This window comes from Moschus berezovskii, chromosome 21, assembly GCF_049115385.1.
Source record: "Moschus berezovskii isolate FMDL1 chromosome 21, NW_MosBer_1.0, whole genome shotgun sequence".
Classification (NCBI taxonomy): domain Eukaryota; kingdom Metazoa; phylum Chordata; class Mammalia; order Artiodactyla; family Moschidae; genus Moschus; species Moschus berezovskii.
This window is the reverse complement of record NC_142480.1, coordinates 38,459,218-38,474,597: the sequence shown is the minus strand read 5'-3', so window position 1 is coordinate 38,474,597 and position 15,380 is coordinate 38,459,218. Positions and strand designations below refer to the sequence as shown.

General features: G+C 44.5%; 1 pseudogene; it reads right to left on the bottom strand.

Moving 5' to 3' along the window:
* Nucleotides 1-3,673: 3,673 nt before the first annotated feature.
* LOC148774535 (cAMP-regulated phosphoprotein 19 pseudogene) lies at nucleotides 3,674-4,037 on the bottom strand (annotated as a pseudogene).
* Nucleotides 4,038-15,380: the final 11,343 nt, after the last annotated feature.

The following is a 15,380-nucleotide window of genomic DNA, read 5'->3' as shown; positions in this document are numbered from 1 at the left end:
TTAATCTGATGTGTGTGAATTTAACAGTGATAGCTTGCAAATAGTCATTAAAAACAAAACCCAAGCCCCACTAGATATTACAGAAATTCTACTTTGGGTATTTTCTAATTCTTAAATCAGTCCTACAATGATTATACCTGCTTTTGAATAACCTACTTACTCTCATTACAAATCTATTTCCACTGGATCATCAAAATGCAAGAGAGTTCCAGAAAAACATCTATTTCTGTTTTATTGACTGTGCCAAAGCCTTTGACTGTGTGTATCACAATAAACTGTGGAAAATTCTGAAAGAGATGGGAATACCAGACCACCTGACCTGCCTCTTGAGAAGCTTGTATGCAGGTCAGAAAGCAACAGTTAGAACTGGACATGGAACAACAGACTGGTTCCAAATAGGAAAAGCAGTACGTCAAGGCTGTATATTGTCATCCTGCTTATTTAACTTATATGCAGAGTACATCATGAGAAACGCTGGGCAGGAAGAAGCACAAGCTGGAATCAAGATTGCCGGGAGAAATATCAATAACCTCAGATATGCAGATGACACCACCCTTATGGCAGAAAGCGAAGAGGAACTAAAAAGCCTCTTGATGAAAGTGAAAGAGGAGAGTGAAAAAGTTGGCTTAAAGCTCAACATTCAGAAAACTAAGATCATGGCATCCGGTCCCATCACTTCATGGGAAATAGATGGGGAAACAGTGGAAACAGTGGCTGAGTTTATTTTTCTGGGCTCCAAAATCATGGCAGATGGTGATTGCAGCCATGAAATTAAAAGACTCTTACTCCTTGGAAGGAAAGTTATGACCAACCTAGACAACATATTAAAAAGCAGAGACATTACTTTGCCAACAAAGTCCATCTATTCAAGGCTATGATTTTTCCAGTGGTCATGTATGGATGTGAGAGTTGGACTGTGAAGAAAGCTGATCGCTGAAGAATTGATGCTTTTGAACTGTGGTGTTGGAGAAGACTCTTGAGAGTCCCTTGGACTGCAAGGAGATCCAGCCAGTCCATCCTAAAGGAGGTCAGTCCTGGGTGTTCATTGGAAGGACTGATGTTGAAACTGAAGCTCTAATACTTTGGCCACCTGATGCGAAGAGCTGACTCATCTGAAAAGACCCTGATGTTGGGGAAGACTGAGGTCAGGAGGAGAAGGGGACGACAGAGAATGAGATGGTTGGATGGCATCACCAATTCAATGGACATGAGTTTAGGTAAACTCTGGAAGTTGGTGATGGACAGGGAGGCCTGGCGTGCTGTGATTCATGGGGTCGCAGAATCAGACACAACTGAGTGACTGAACTGAACTGAACTGAATCCTTATCATTGAAGAAAGAAATGGCAGCCCACTCCAGTACTCTTACCTGGAAAATCCTATAGACAGAGGAGCCTAGTGGGCTACAGTCCACGGGGTCGCAAGAGTCGGACACGACTTAGCGACTAAACCACCACCAATCTTTATAGTAACAGATTAGCACATTATTGATTTTGTTGTTTTCTGCTTTTGGGGTGGGTGAAGCAGGAAGATAGTCAGCAAGCTTTCCTCACCTAAAGCAGCCTTTAGGTGCAGGTGCTATGCTCAACGCACCATCTATGGTGGTTTTGGGGTCCAAGGAAAACAGGTATCTAATGAACCCAAGATCCAGAAAAGATCCCTGGATCCAAAAGAGATGGAACCCTTGCACAAGTCAAAGAAGAAGAAAAAAGCACTATCATCTCGGGCTACTGATCCTCAGCATCATGCTACAGCATCACAGCATATGGGAAGAGCTCTTAAAAGACCAGAAAATTTGTCCCTGCAGTCTGTTAATGAAAGTTCTTACTAACTAGACAAACCACACATGTAATTAAATTTACATTTTATTAAAATGACATCTATAGAAGCAAAATATCTAAATATGTATTATCTGTTCCACCTATCATGTAAATTGCTCTAATTGTCACAAGTCTAATTCACTTAGCTCATTATAATCACTTAAAATTCAGCTCATCCTGACTAGATTCCTGGGCCAGTCTTCTCAAATAATTTGTTTTTTTACAAATTTCCTTTTATTTAAACAAGTGTCAGTTAGTAATAACACAGGATTCAGTTCAGTTCAGTCGCTCAGTCGTGTCCGACTCTCCGCGAACCCATGAATCACAGCACGCCAGGCCTCCCTGTCAATCACCAACTCCCGGAGCTCACTCAAACTCATGTCCACAGAGTCGGTGACGCCATCCAGCCATCTCATTCTCCGTCGTCCCCTTCTCCTCCCATCCCCAACCTTTCCTAGCATCAGAGTCTTTTCCAGTGAGTCAACTCGTCGCATGAGGTGGCCAAAGTATTGCAGTTTCAGCTTTAGCATCAGTCCTTCCAATTAAGACTGGTTAATTAACAACTGTGAAATTATAAGGAAAATGTCATTATTGGGTTAGAAAATACAGCATTCAGCAGAGCAAATTTCAAGAGTCAAGATATAGACACTTATGTTTCTGAACAGGGTGAATGGCACAGCTCAACACAGTGTGAGTCAAAGAAGCAAGAACCCCAAGAGGCAAAATATTTTATTCTAGTGTCCCCCAAATTGACTGTGGAAGTAAAAAGTTTCAACATTAAAAGTGCTTATATAAATTATATGAATAGTAATTTTCATAAAAGTCAAAATGAAATGTTCTGCATAGGACAAAAGATATGCCTCAGCAGCAGCAGCAAGCAGCATATCGTATTCATACAAGGCCACTGAACGTCATGGGTACTAGTAACAAATGAAAAAGCTTAAGCCTGTGGCAGACTGAGCAAAGATTTCAGTTTGGTATTCTATAACCCCAAGACTATAAGCTACTCTTACTATACAAAAGCTCTAATGACATACAGAGTCTTTTGCAGGAACACTTGTGTTTCTGGTTGGCATATTATGTACTCTTTAATATGTGAAAGTAATACAGAGAGTTGTGAGAGTTTGTGCAAAACTATTGTATTTACAAAAATGGCACAAAAGTGAATTCAACAGTCGATGCACGTGCACACTTCATTCACATCTTCAGCGACAGAAGGTATTCTGATCACTACTGAACTGAATAAGAATACTAGCTTCAACAACAGCTGTTAGTAAGCAACAGAGTCACGTAAGTTACACCAGAATGGGCAAATATTGCCCAAGTAAAATTCAGTTGTTAAAGCTGAAACCGATTTAAGGCCATTCAAGTGCAAGCACAGGATACAAATCTCTTGGAGCCCCATCTATTTGTGTTTGAAACATGTGACCTTTCTTCTAACTTGTGGTCTTAAACTTCTGTTTTACAAAACCCCGAAAGGAAAATCCAGAAGAAATTAACAGTAGAGGTTGTATAAAATAAGAGTAATATACAAAGCTATAATTAAAATATATTAAAGAAAGTCAACATTAAAACTGAAAAACCTGTTACTTGTTGGATCCAGCCCTACACTAGGAGTTAGGTAATATATAAAATTATTTTCAAGTATATTATGTTGCTCTAACATGTTCTTTTCATTAGTGCACTGTTAAACTAATCAAAAACTCTACACATGCATATTTCCTTACAATAGCAGCACATACTACCATACCTGCAAAGCCATCACTCTCAAATGACTTAATGAGTAAAAGGAAATAAAAAGCAGAGGAGTAACATATTAAGGAGAAATAATGGGAATTAGAAGATTGCATGCAGTTCAGCTCTTTTTAATCAGCCAGCCAGCCAGCTTGCTAGCAACAAGAGATGGTTTCCATTGAGGAAGGTCCTGTGGAGTGGGTGGGATGTAGTCACCAGTGACCTCTGTCTTATCTGGGGTTGCAGTAGGACGTTGCTTGTTCTTCGTTTTTGCTTTAGCCATGTTGTAATCCCCAGAATCAAAATATTTTTACACTTTATGCGATCGTTTACTTAAAAAATCTGAACCTCCAGGATTTTGTCCCAGATGAGGATACCTTGCTTTTAACTTTTGCTTCTTTAGCGTTCTCTGGACTAATCACTTTATTATCTTCCATTTCCTTCTGCACTTCCTCGGAGGCTGCCTCAGGGACTTCTGCGGACATATTGCTCCCTCTTCGGACAAGAGGCTGAGAAGTGCCCGAGACAGTGGAATTTTTTTTAATGTGTCACCTGGCATCATGGAATAGTGGAAGTCCTGTATGATGTCCCTACTGGTTTTTCCTTGGTTCATGAATGCCAAATGTTTGAGAACCACTGTCATACAAGAACAGTTCAACCCCCACCTCACCCTTGGGGTCTTCCCTGTCCTTTAGGCTCCCACTTTTCTTTTCTTTTAAAAAATATCAGTTAGGATATTTTCCCTGTAAAGTCATAAGTATATAGGTGCAGGGCAATTGGTAAATGGAAAAACTCACAAAGAAGAAAATAGTAATTCTCTATAGTTTCACTTCTCAAGTGAAAATAAATATTGCCTAAGAGATGCCCTTCTACTCTGCTTTCTGGGTTTATCATTTAACTTTTTAACATTTTGTATAAGTTGTATGGTAATTTCATAATATCCTATACTCCTCTTCCTATACAATTAAGTGCTGACTTGGTCTAGCTCCTGGGGTAAGCATTTACGTGTATGAGCCACTTAATCCACAAACAACCTTGTAAAGTGGGTACTATTATTATTTCCTCTTTGTAATTGAGGCTCAGAGAGTTTAAGATATCCACCCATTTTACAGAGCTGTTAAGTAGTGGAGTCTTTCTGACCAGGGGAGCCTGGCTCTGGAGCCCAGACTCCAAAATAGTCTGATCCAGTGCACTTCCATCATATAGATTTACCACAGCTTATTTAACCATTCTTTCACTTTTGCTCATTTTCCTTTTTTCCTCTAAGTTTCTGGTACTATAAATAAAGCTGCCATGTACAACCTCATAATTAAGTCTTTGTGTACAGTATCCATAAGTATTTCTGTAGAATAATTTCTGGCAGAGGATTTGCTTGATCAAGGAGATTACAGTTTTAAGGCTTTGACAAAATTCACCAACCTGCATCTCAGATTGTTGTGTCTTTTCAGAATGCTGTATCCTTGACACTCCATCCAACCAGCTAAGCAATGAAGAGCCAGTGCAGCCAAAAATAAATAAATAAAAAAAATACTTTTGCTATATGATGCTTTAGTTACTAATATGGTAGTAATCCACAGTGATCCAAACCCTTGTATAATTCAGTCCCCATGAATACCTGTGACTTGTTTCTAATGAACATAACATGACAAAAGTAAAAGGATCTTGCAGATGTAATTAAAGTCCCAAATCAATTGACTTTCAGTTAATCTAAATGGAGATTATCCTCGATGGGCCTTTCCTAATTAGGTGAGCCCTTTAAAAGGGCTTGCTGAAGTTAGAGAGACTCAGAGCAGTAAAAACTGTTATTGACTTTTAAGAAGTAAATCATCATGAAATGAAGCTGCAAGTAAATGAATTCCATCACCAGTATGGGAGTTCAGAAGTTTATCCTTCCCTGCCACACCTCTATATGAGAATGTAGTCTGGCCATCATCTAGATTTCAGCCCTGTAAGGCTCTGAGCAGAGAACCAAGGTAAGTCATGCCTAGACTTCTGAGTTACAGAAACTCTTAAATAATAAATGGGTGTTGTCTTAAGCCACTGAGTTGTGTGCTAATACAACTAACAAGACTACAAATTTTCCATGTGTTATTAACCATGGTTTTTTCTTCTTTCCAACTCATGTTTCTGCATTCATCATTTTCTTATTTGGGTTCTTAATACTTTTTGTTTTAAAGATATCGACCCCTTTGTCTGTCATAAATAATAAACAACCATTGCATTTTCATGTGGTCAAATCCATTGGTCTTTCCTTTTGTGGTGCCACTTGGAAAGTCCATCCTCATCCCAAAGTGACAGCATGAGTGTCTAGTACTTTTGTGGTTTCATGATTACATTTAAATCTTTAATCCATCTGAAGAGGTTTTTGGTAAACGGTCGTACAGAAAAGCCAAATTTTCACTGCTTTCAAATGTACAAACGATATCTACTGAATAATCATTTGCTTTTCAACTGAATTTATAGCAGATAAAAAGTCTAAATTTGGCCCTTTCCATGTGTTACATTAGGTCTATCTTGTTCTGCTTTAGTATCAAACTGTTTTCATTATTAGAACTCTACGATGCATTTGAGTATAGAAGGAAAAAAATCACTCTTCATTTCTCTTCTTTCATAAACTTTCCTCATGATTCTCAAACATTTATTCTTTCATTTTATCTTTGGAATTGTTTGATCAAATTCCATTGGCTATTTAATTGTATCTGTGGCACACTGAATACATTTATAGATTTATACATGTACAGATTATAGAATTGACTTCCCATATTTCCATACCAGAACATGTTTAGAACTGTGTGTCTTTTTCATGACCTTGTCAAGATAGGTATAGTCATGTACACCTTCCACATGTCTTGTTGGATTAATGACAGGGTTTTAAATATTTTCATTTAAGATATCCTAGCTAGTATATTTCGATAACTGTTTATTTACTAGATTATAAGAAGTTTTTTTTTAAAACTTAACTTGTGCAAACATAGATCACTAAGAGTCTGGCAAAAATCAATGAAAGCATTCTGTGAGAATCAGTTCTCAAACAATTATCAGTACCCCTTCGTGGGATGTATGTACATATGCTGATTAGTCTAAACCAACAGGAGAATCCCAAATTCCTTGCAGTAATTGGTTCAGGAATGGACAAATCTAAGCTAAGTTGTGCCAGTGAAACAGAAAAGAGGTTTTCCAGGGGATTGTGATAAGAAGCTTTCTTGGTCTTTGATGAGAACCCCAGGAAGCCAGCTTCTCCCATTGGTCACAGTCAAGGAGACGTGTGTATTTTGGCAGCTGTTGTGTGACCGTAAGAAGCACCCTCAGAATGAAGCTGAGTCTGTGGATAGCAGAGCAGAGACACCGAAAGACTGTGCTGATGACACCTTCGAACCCCTGGATCATCTAACTCGAGATCTGCCCTGCCTCTGTGCTTGTTCTTTGAGCCAGTTCATTTTCTGTTTGTGCCCCTATTACCAGGGCCTTTTTTAGCCCAAAGCACCCTGCCTATACGTGAGGACCCAGTGAGACAGATGAAGGACAGTTCCCAGCAGAGTGGCTGCTCAGTATATGATAGCGCCGCCCACCTCCATCCCTGAGCCCAAGGCCCGCCAGGCCTTACTTCCATGTCCAGTGCAGACCTGCCTCCAGGCTTTGCTCCCACACTCTCCCTCCTCACTCACATCTGGAGCTGTCTCACCCTTCAAGACCCTGCTCAAATTCCACCTCCTGCACGAATGCTGTTTGGCTCATGGGGAATTCTCCCCCGTGCTCGTCTTGTCTGAGCCTCATCACACACTGCCTTCTGTGGCTGCCTTTGCCTTCCTGAGTCTGGGTCCATCTCCCCATTCCCCATCTAGAGTGAGTCCCTTCAGGGCCTGGACCACCCAGTGTACCTCAGTCAGCCTCCTGCACTGGTCTCATGCAACTTCTTGCCCCTTGTAACGTTCAGTGAGCACTTGATGCCAAAGTTACAGCCTTTAAATTTCTTCTCTCCCTAACTTTTTACAATCTGTGGGCACCAGGATTCAGCTGAATGAGATTCCTACAACAGCAAGAGGGGTGTTATTATTCTGTTCTGAAGGTCTCTACAAGTGTAAGGCATGTCTAAAGTGGCTATAAATAATTTATATTGTCCATAACTCAAGTCGATCAAAATAGACCTCATCACAGTGATGCGGCAAAATCTGGTACAAGCTGCTTTTCTGCTGCTTCCAAACCCATTACACACTCGGTGCAGATGAAAATCTGACTGGATTCCCTCCTGAATCGGATTAATGCCCCATCCGCAATCACATTAATCACAATCTGTCTGAGATTAGACTCTGAATAATCCCATTGGACAAGAGGTGACAACCCAGATTCTATCATCTCATTTATTATCTATTTTTGGAATTTGCTGGGGCTTCCCTGGTGGCTCAGAGGTTAACGCATCTGCCTCCAATGCGGGAGACCTGGGTTCGATCCCTGGGTTGGGAAGATCCCCTGGAGAAGGAAATGGTAACCCACTCCAGTATTCTTGCCTGGAGAATCCCATGTATGGAGAAGCCTGGTAGGCTATAGTCCACGGGGTCGCAAAGAGTCGGACACGACTGAGCGACTGAACAGAACAGTAACTCTAGCCTCCAGAAGATGTTTTCCGGTGAAAGAGGATCCTCTGTAGATTCTTTTGAAAAACTGTCAGTTCACGGGCTTTGAATCGAGGTGTCATTGATGTCTCCTATTTTGTTTCCAGGTGATAGACAACAAAATCCCCAAGTCCATAGTCTCTGTTATGAGAAACACACACTTAGCTTTTTATAAACCTATGTTGGAAAGAATTAAAGACATCCTTCAAAACCTTTAAAAGATCAGGACGACAACTTTCTTTAGACAGCGTCGTGTTTCAGGATATATGGTATTTTCTTTTCTGCTTGTTTTAGTACCATGAAGGTAAGCATCTATGGTTGGTAAAGGGGCTGTAATTGGCCCCCAAAGTCTGAAAACCTCTGCCCCCACATATCCACACATCTGTGCAGGATGGAGGAGTTTTTACAATATTCCATTTCCTGCTGGCAAGTCAAACTGAACTCTGATAGCTGATGTTCCTCTTATTTGCATCTAGAAATACTGGTCAAGGGAAATGCTAGGACCAAATGAGACAGGGAAAACCAGTTTCGTGCCCCCATCCTCAGACCTCTGGTGCAGAGAAAGCCAACCCCTGGAAGGATACAACCCACATAATAGGACTGTTGCCCACAATATTGGTGTCTATATCTCAAACCAGACGTATTTTTCAATATCTTTAACAAGTAAGTTACAAATGAATGGTATTCTTTTCCTCGTTCTTCGGGACTACAAATAGAAATGCTTCCCTTTATCCCATGGAAATGGTTGCCAGGAACTGATCACCAGCCAACTCTCCCCAAACTAGCCTGCTGTCAACCTGCTGTTTCTAGGTGAAGAGAGGAGCTGTCCATCCATAGGATCTCTTCCTTCATCCACTGGCCCCTTACCCCCCGCTCCGACTCACATCCTTGTTTTCTCTTGCCTTGCTTGATGCACCCACTCTTTCTGAAGCACACTACGCTCTTGCTATCTTCCATCTGAATCACTCCGGCCTGGCAACAGGATCACGTGGGTTCCCTTTGGCCAAGAGAATCCCTCAGACTCCTCAGTGGAAGTTCGAGGCTACGCACAGTCTGACATGAGCATCCCTTTCAGTCTTTGACTCACGCTGACTCCTCCACGGAAGTCCAGCCACACGGACCTGCCTTAGGTGGCTACAGGGTCTTTCCTGTCTCCTGTCTCTAGGGCTTTGCTCGTGTCACTGTCCTGGTTCATTCTGCCTCTCCCAGCTGCTCACGTTTCCCCCAAATGCACTTGCGTCACTCATCTCCTCTCTCTATCTTTGAGACCATTTCCTCTTCCAAGCAGACTTCCCTGATCCTTTTCTTCTTGGTACTCATACTACAGGGCTCAGGTAAGATGTCACAGGCTCCAAGAAGTCTCTCCAGCCATCCCATTCTGCCCTCCCTCCCTGGTGTTACTGTTCCAGGTTTGGTAGCTCTCTTCCCAGTGCTGATCATAAGTCAGAGGTGAACAAAGTCGGACATGAAGTAAAGTGGCAAGGACAGATTTTAACTAATACTATCTTTTATATCAGGGAGAAGAGTCGCATGAACTGAACTCAACTGCAATTTGTACAGAGGTGACCAGACATCTTAAAGGGAGAGTGAGGGAGTAAGGAGGGCTCATAAGAGCCAGCGAGGTGAAAAATTGCAAAAGGCTGGAAGCGGGGGTTGGTCCATGAGAAATCCAGTGGGGTTTGCTAATGGGTTCTTATCCAAGGTAGTCTCCTGCCCTGCCAAGGAGGCTGGAAGATAGGAGGCTGGCCCTATCTTCAGGTGTTGGTTGGAACAAAAAGTAAATTCTTTCAGCAGCCTTGAGTATTTTCAGGTAGACACTTTAAGCGGGGCTGGGGAGATCCTAGGGATGTGGACTTGAGATGTGAGAAACTATGTTAGTGTTTTGCTCAAATCTACAGGCTAAGACTGAGGTCTAGTTGAGAAAGGGCTCAGAGGAGCCTGGCTAAAGTTTGGTCAAGGAGAGACTGAGTGTTGCCTCCCTTCATCATCCTCTCCTCCTGAGGCTTGTTTCAGTGAAGGCACCCTGTCCAATCAGGGCCCCCAGCCTTAACCTGGACCATTTGGTAAGAGGCCAGCCTTTCTGCAAACCCCCCCAATCTTGGTTTGGTGACTCTTTTCTTTTTGGAGCTCAGTCTTTCCCTCTTTCCTTCTCTCCCTTTCTTTCTCACTTTGCTCAGTATCCTGATCTTGGCAAAGGGAGAGATAGTGATAGGATGCAACCACACTCTAGAAGGTAGACCCCATGAGGCTGTGAGACAGAAGTCAGCCAGGAGTGCCAGTGCCTGGGGCCAGACTGCTCAGAACCACATCGAGGCCACCTGAGCCAGCTGGGGATTCCCCTTCTGGAAAGATAGGAAAAACACATCAGCATGGGTCTTTTTTATGATCTCCTCCCCTCCTGGGATGTAAGCTTTGCAGGTTATCCCCTGCAGCTATTAGGGTGTGATTTGGAAAGAAACAAAGGCTCCCAGGTGGTTTTGTTTTTAAAGGGCTACTTTCTCTCATCCTTCTATAGTGATTGTATTGATCCCCCAAGGACAAGAGTGCTATAGACTGTGGGTTCTTAACACAGAATGGTCTTTGTCACATATCCACTATAAACAAAGTAACCAACAAGTAAGTTCATCCCATCTGGACAGACTTACATAGCAAAAGTTGATAGCTAGTCTCATGGACTAGTGGGCTTAAGTCTCAGTCCCATCTCTTACTAGATACATTAACTCATTCTGAGCTGCTGAAAGATGGTAAAAGGACCTGCCTCAACACCTCAGATGTAGAGTCGGCTTCATGAGATGCACCCGGTGGGGCCCCATCCTTGGTTTCACGCTTTGACACTGCCATCTTGAAATTCTTACTAATTTTTGAGCAAGGGACACCACATTTCATTTTGCAGTGGTATCCACATATTATATAATCCAGTCTGTCCTGGGGGTTGTTGGGAACTTTAAATGAGACCTCTTAAGATGGCTTAGCCCAAGGTCTGGCCAGAAGCAAGTGTTCAGTGAATGTCCTGGCCCATCCTGTGTCACTGGGTGCCTGTTTGCTCAGAGAAAGCTGGTGGGGGTCAGGCAAGAGGGCCTGGGGAGAGAGGATAGGTTTGGATATCAGGAGGCCTGGAATCTGACTCTAATTTGCCAACTTTCTTGCTCTTCCCAGGCCTGAGCTGCTGTCTGAAACATGGTGCCCAACTCCCCCCAAAGTCGAGCTCTCAGAAGCCTATGGTGGTGATGATGTGGGTGCTAAGACCCCTTCTGGCCTCTTCTGTACAATGTCTCCAACTGCCTTTAGAGACAAGGGTGTGGGCTGGGAAGGGGATGGAGGCAGGAGCCAGAGGAGAGCCCTGGTCCTCAGGTGGGCAAAGAGAAATCCCATCCCAAAGAACCCCAGCAGGAAGACCCCTGGCCTGGGTCAAGAGACCTGGCTTCCAGCTCCACTTCTGTCACTTACATGCTGGAAGACAGGTCATTGGCCTTCAGTTTCCTCTCTGATACTCACAGTGGGAACAGCTTCCTTTGTGTTGGGTGGACAATGGGTCTGTGACATGCCCTTTGTGAGTGATCCGGAGGCCATATAGTGTAATGATACTACCAGCAAGTCAGGGGGCAGAGAGTCTGGTTCAAATCCTGGCTCCACCGGCTATGAAACCTGGAACAAATTACCTAATACCGCCAAGCCTCAAGGTCCTCATCTGTGAAACAGGGATAACTTTTATTTACTTGGCTGCATTGGATTGTAGTTGCAGCATGCAGGATTTTCGGTGCATCCTGCAGGACCTCCCGTTGCAGCATACGGACTCTCTAGCTGTGGCATGAGGACTCGGTAGTTGCAGTGTGTAGACTTAGTTGCTCTGTGGCGTGTGGATTCTTAGGTCCCTAACCAGGGATCCAATCCACATCCCCTGCATTGCAAGGTGGATTCTTAATCATTGGACTACCAGGGAAGTCCCAGACACAGGGACAATTTTAACAATAGTAACTCCTTCCTCGAATTGTTGTGACATACTGGCAGTCCTATGTGTGAAGGTGGCTCCAAGTTAGAGTCCTGTATGTTAGCTATGATGAAGATGATTCTGAACATGAAGGTTAAGGCCCACATTCTTCCCCATATATGTGGTTCCATGATGATGAATAGGAGACAAAACATCTTGCGGCAGGTAAATGTCTCCTGAGTGAGTAAGAACAGGAAGGCAGTTAGTGGGGAAGGAAGTGGAGTGTGTGTGCATGTGCAGGGCTGTAGGAGCCGTCTGTGAGCTCTGTGCTTGAGGAGAGGAGGAGGAGGCCAGGCAAGGATGACCACCTCTCTGGTCTGCAGTTTTTTCTCTGTCAGACAAAGGCCTGAAAGAGAAAGTCTCCAAAGAGTCTTGCAGTTTTTTGGTTCGCGAGTTCTAGAAGGAAAGAAGGGAAGCTTGACTAAGCAAAACTGTAAGATAATAAAGCCTGCTTTGTGATCTGCTCCTAGGCCCCAGCCTCCCTGCCTGGTTCCTTCCTGCTCTTTCTTTCAGGTTTTGTTTTCAGGGTGGGAGCCGCTGTCCCTGTATTGTGAGTGACCACCTGTTTTGTGCTTTCTCAAGGATTTCTGTACTGTGAGCCTATCTTTTAGGGGAATTGTGAGTAGAGTTTAAGGCAGCAATGGTGGGGTGGGGGAGGTCTGGGGAAAAGGAATCCAGAGAGACTTCTCTGTGTTTCCAGAATCTTCCCAGAAGGACAGTCATAGCCAGGGCTAGTTTTATGGAATATATAGAGATCTGGAGCTCAAGCTGCTATTCCCTGTAAGGGTAGAGAGTGCTCTAAAGCCGAGAAAAGGAGGGCCCCCAGATCTCCTGTGTCCTGTAGTCTGGGACATGGAGAAGGGGGCCGTGGGAGTATCTGGAAAGCAGATACTCAAGGCAGGTCAGATCAATGGCACCTTGTGACTGGGCCAGGGGAAAAGGATTTTTGCTTCTCTCTGGTGCTGTCTCTCAAGGATGGCTGTGACCCAGGAGACCCACATGGAGGGGTCTTGAAAATAGTCCTTGATTTTCTAGCTCCAGAGAAGTGAAGCTGGTGACAGATGGAACCACACTCATGTGGGTCTTCAATCACAGTGGAAGCAGCAAAGCCTATGGAGTTAGGCAGACCTGCTGTGAATGCCAGCTCTGATTTATCCTGTGACCAGAAGCAATCATGTCGCCTCCCTAAGTTTCAGTTTCCTTGGGGATTGAAGGAATCTAACACTACCCACCTCATCACAAGCATGTGTGCTAAGTCACTTCGGTCATGTCTGATTCTTTGTGACCCCATGGACTGTAGCCAACCAGGCTCCTCTGTCCATGGGATTCTCCAGGCAAGAATACTGGAGTGGGTTGCCATGCCCTCCTCCAGGGGATCTTCCTGACCCAGGGGTTGAACCCACTTCTCCTGTGTCCTCCTGCATTGGCAGGCCAGTTCTTTGCCACTAGAGCCCCCTGGGAGGCCCACACACCTCATCACATTGCTATAAAGACCTAATAGGCTAATGTGCCTTAGCACATGATGGAGACTGAAAGAATACTGGTTCATGACCCAGCTACCTGACATCCCAGGAGAGATCCAACTGCTCATCCTACTGCCCCCTCAACACCTCCCCTCCTTCCCACCCCTGCCCATGGCCCCAACACCCCCTTCCCTAATAAGGTCTCAAACAATTGGTTTTTCTGGGTTGTAGGAGAAATTTCTCTTGGCCCAAGAGATTAACAGTCTAGACCTAGGATTCCAGTCCAGAGCCGCCCCCTCCTGGCTGCCTGAGTAATTGAGTTAATTGATTTGCTTGCTCCTAGTTGGGTGCTGCGGAGAAGGCAATGGCAAGCCACTCCAGTACTCTTGCCTAGAAAATCCCATGGATGGAGGAGCCTGGTAGGCTGCAGTCCGTGGAGTCGCTAAGGGTTGGATACGACTGAGCGACTTCACTTTCACTTTTCACTTTCACACATTGGAGAAGGAAATGGCAACCCACTCCAGTGTTCTTGCCTGGAGAATCCCAGGGACAGGGGAACCTGATGGGCTTCCGTCTATGGGGTCACACAGAGTCGGACACGACTGAAGTGACTTAGCAGCAGTTGGGTGCTGAAAGTCTGGCCAGGCCCAGAGCATTGGTGAGGGAGGACAAGCAGTCAAGAGCACCTTTTTCAGTTCACTACAGAAGGATACCTACCACATACCACCTCCCGGTTCTGAGACTGTGCCCAACTACACAGACATCATCTGTACACAAACTCCACTCAGACCACACTTTCTGAGCCTCCATCCCCACAGAAGTTACACAGAGAACAAGCATACATGGAAATGCACAAAGAAACCATCAGATGACACATATACACAGATATACACAGACTTCCCCTCCACACCCAAAGGCAGGCAGGCACCGCGAACAGGTAAGGCACCGTGTACACACAGACTCCCAATATAAAGTCATAATGATAAGTGTCATATTTACCACCTATTGCACTATGTGCCAGATATTGTTCTAAGCCCTTTCCAGAGAATAATTCTTACAACAGTAGATGTAGATAATATTTTTACCCCCTCCCCATTTTACAGATGAGGAAACTGAAGGTCAGAGAACTAAAATAACATATCTGAGGTCACAGAGTGGCCACCTGCAGCCATATCCACCCATACCCGCCCCCTCGTTCCTCAACCCGGCTTATTTTCATAGACACGTTATTCAAGCGCAGGATTCTCCCCAGCCCAACGTGCTCCACATACACTGAGGGTGAGTGCTGTTTGGGGCGCTAAGTGGCCAAAGACTCAAGAAATGGCATGTGGGCACAGCAGCTGGTAAGCTGTGCTGAAGAACGGGACAGTGAGAAGACCAGACGTTCCAAAGGTAGTGGCGGTGGTTAAAAGTCTTACAATCCCGACGGGGCTACCACGTGAAGAGCTCAGCACAGCGCTGGCCGGCGGAGGGGCGCTCGCAGGCCGTTCGGGGACCGTCCTCGGGTAATGAGTTCAGTGTGAGCTGAGGGTCTAACCCCAGCTCTCCGCAAAGCCTCTCCCTGCGTACTTGACTGCACCCATTTCCCAGCAAGCAGTCCAGAGTGTGAGGCCGACAAGCCTTACGTTTTTAGCAGAAGGGCCGCGGAGCTCCACCGCGCCCTCAGACCGCCGTGGGTCGGATCTGAGATTCCCGTGGGGACATTTTATGCCTAGGAGCCCGCCTGCGCCCCACTCAAGCGTACACCAAGTTCTTGGTACACCTTTT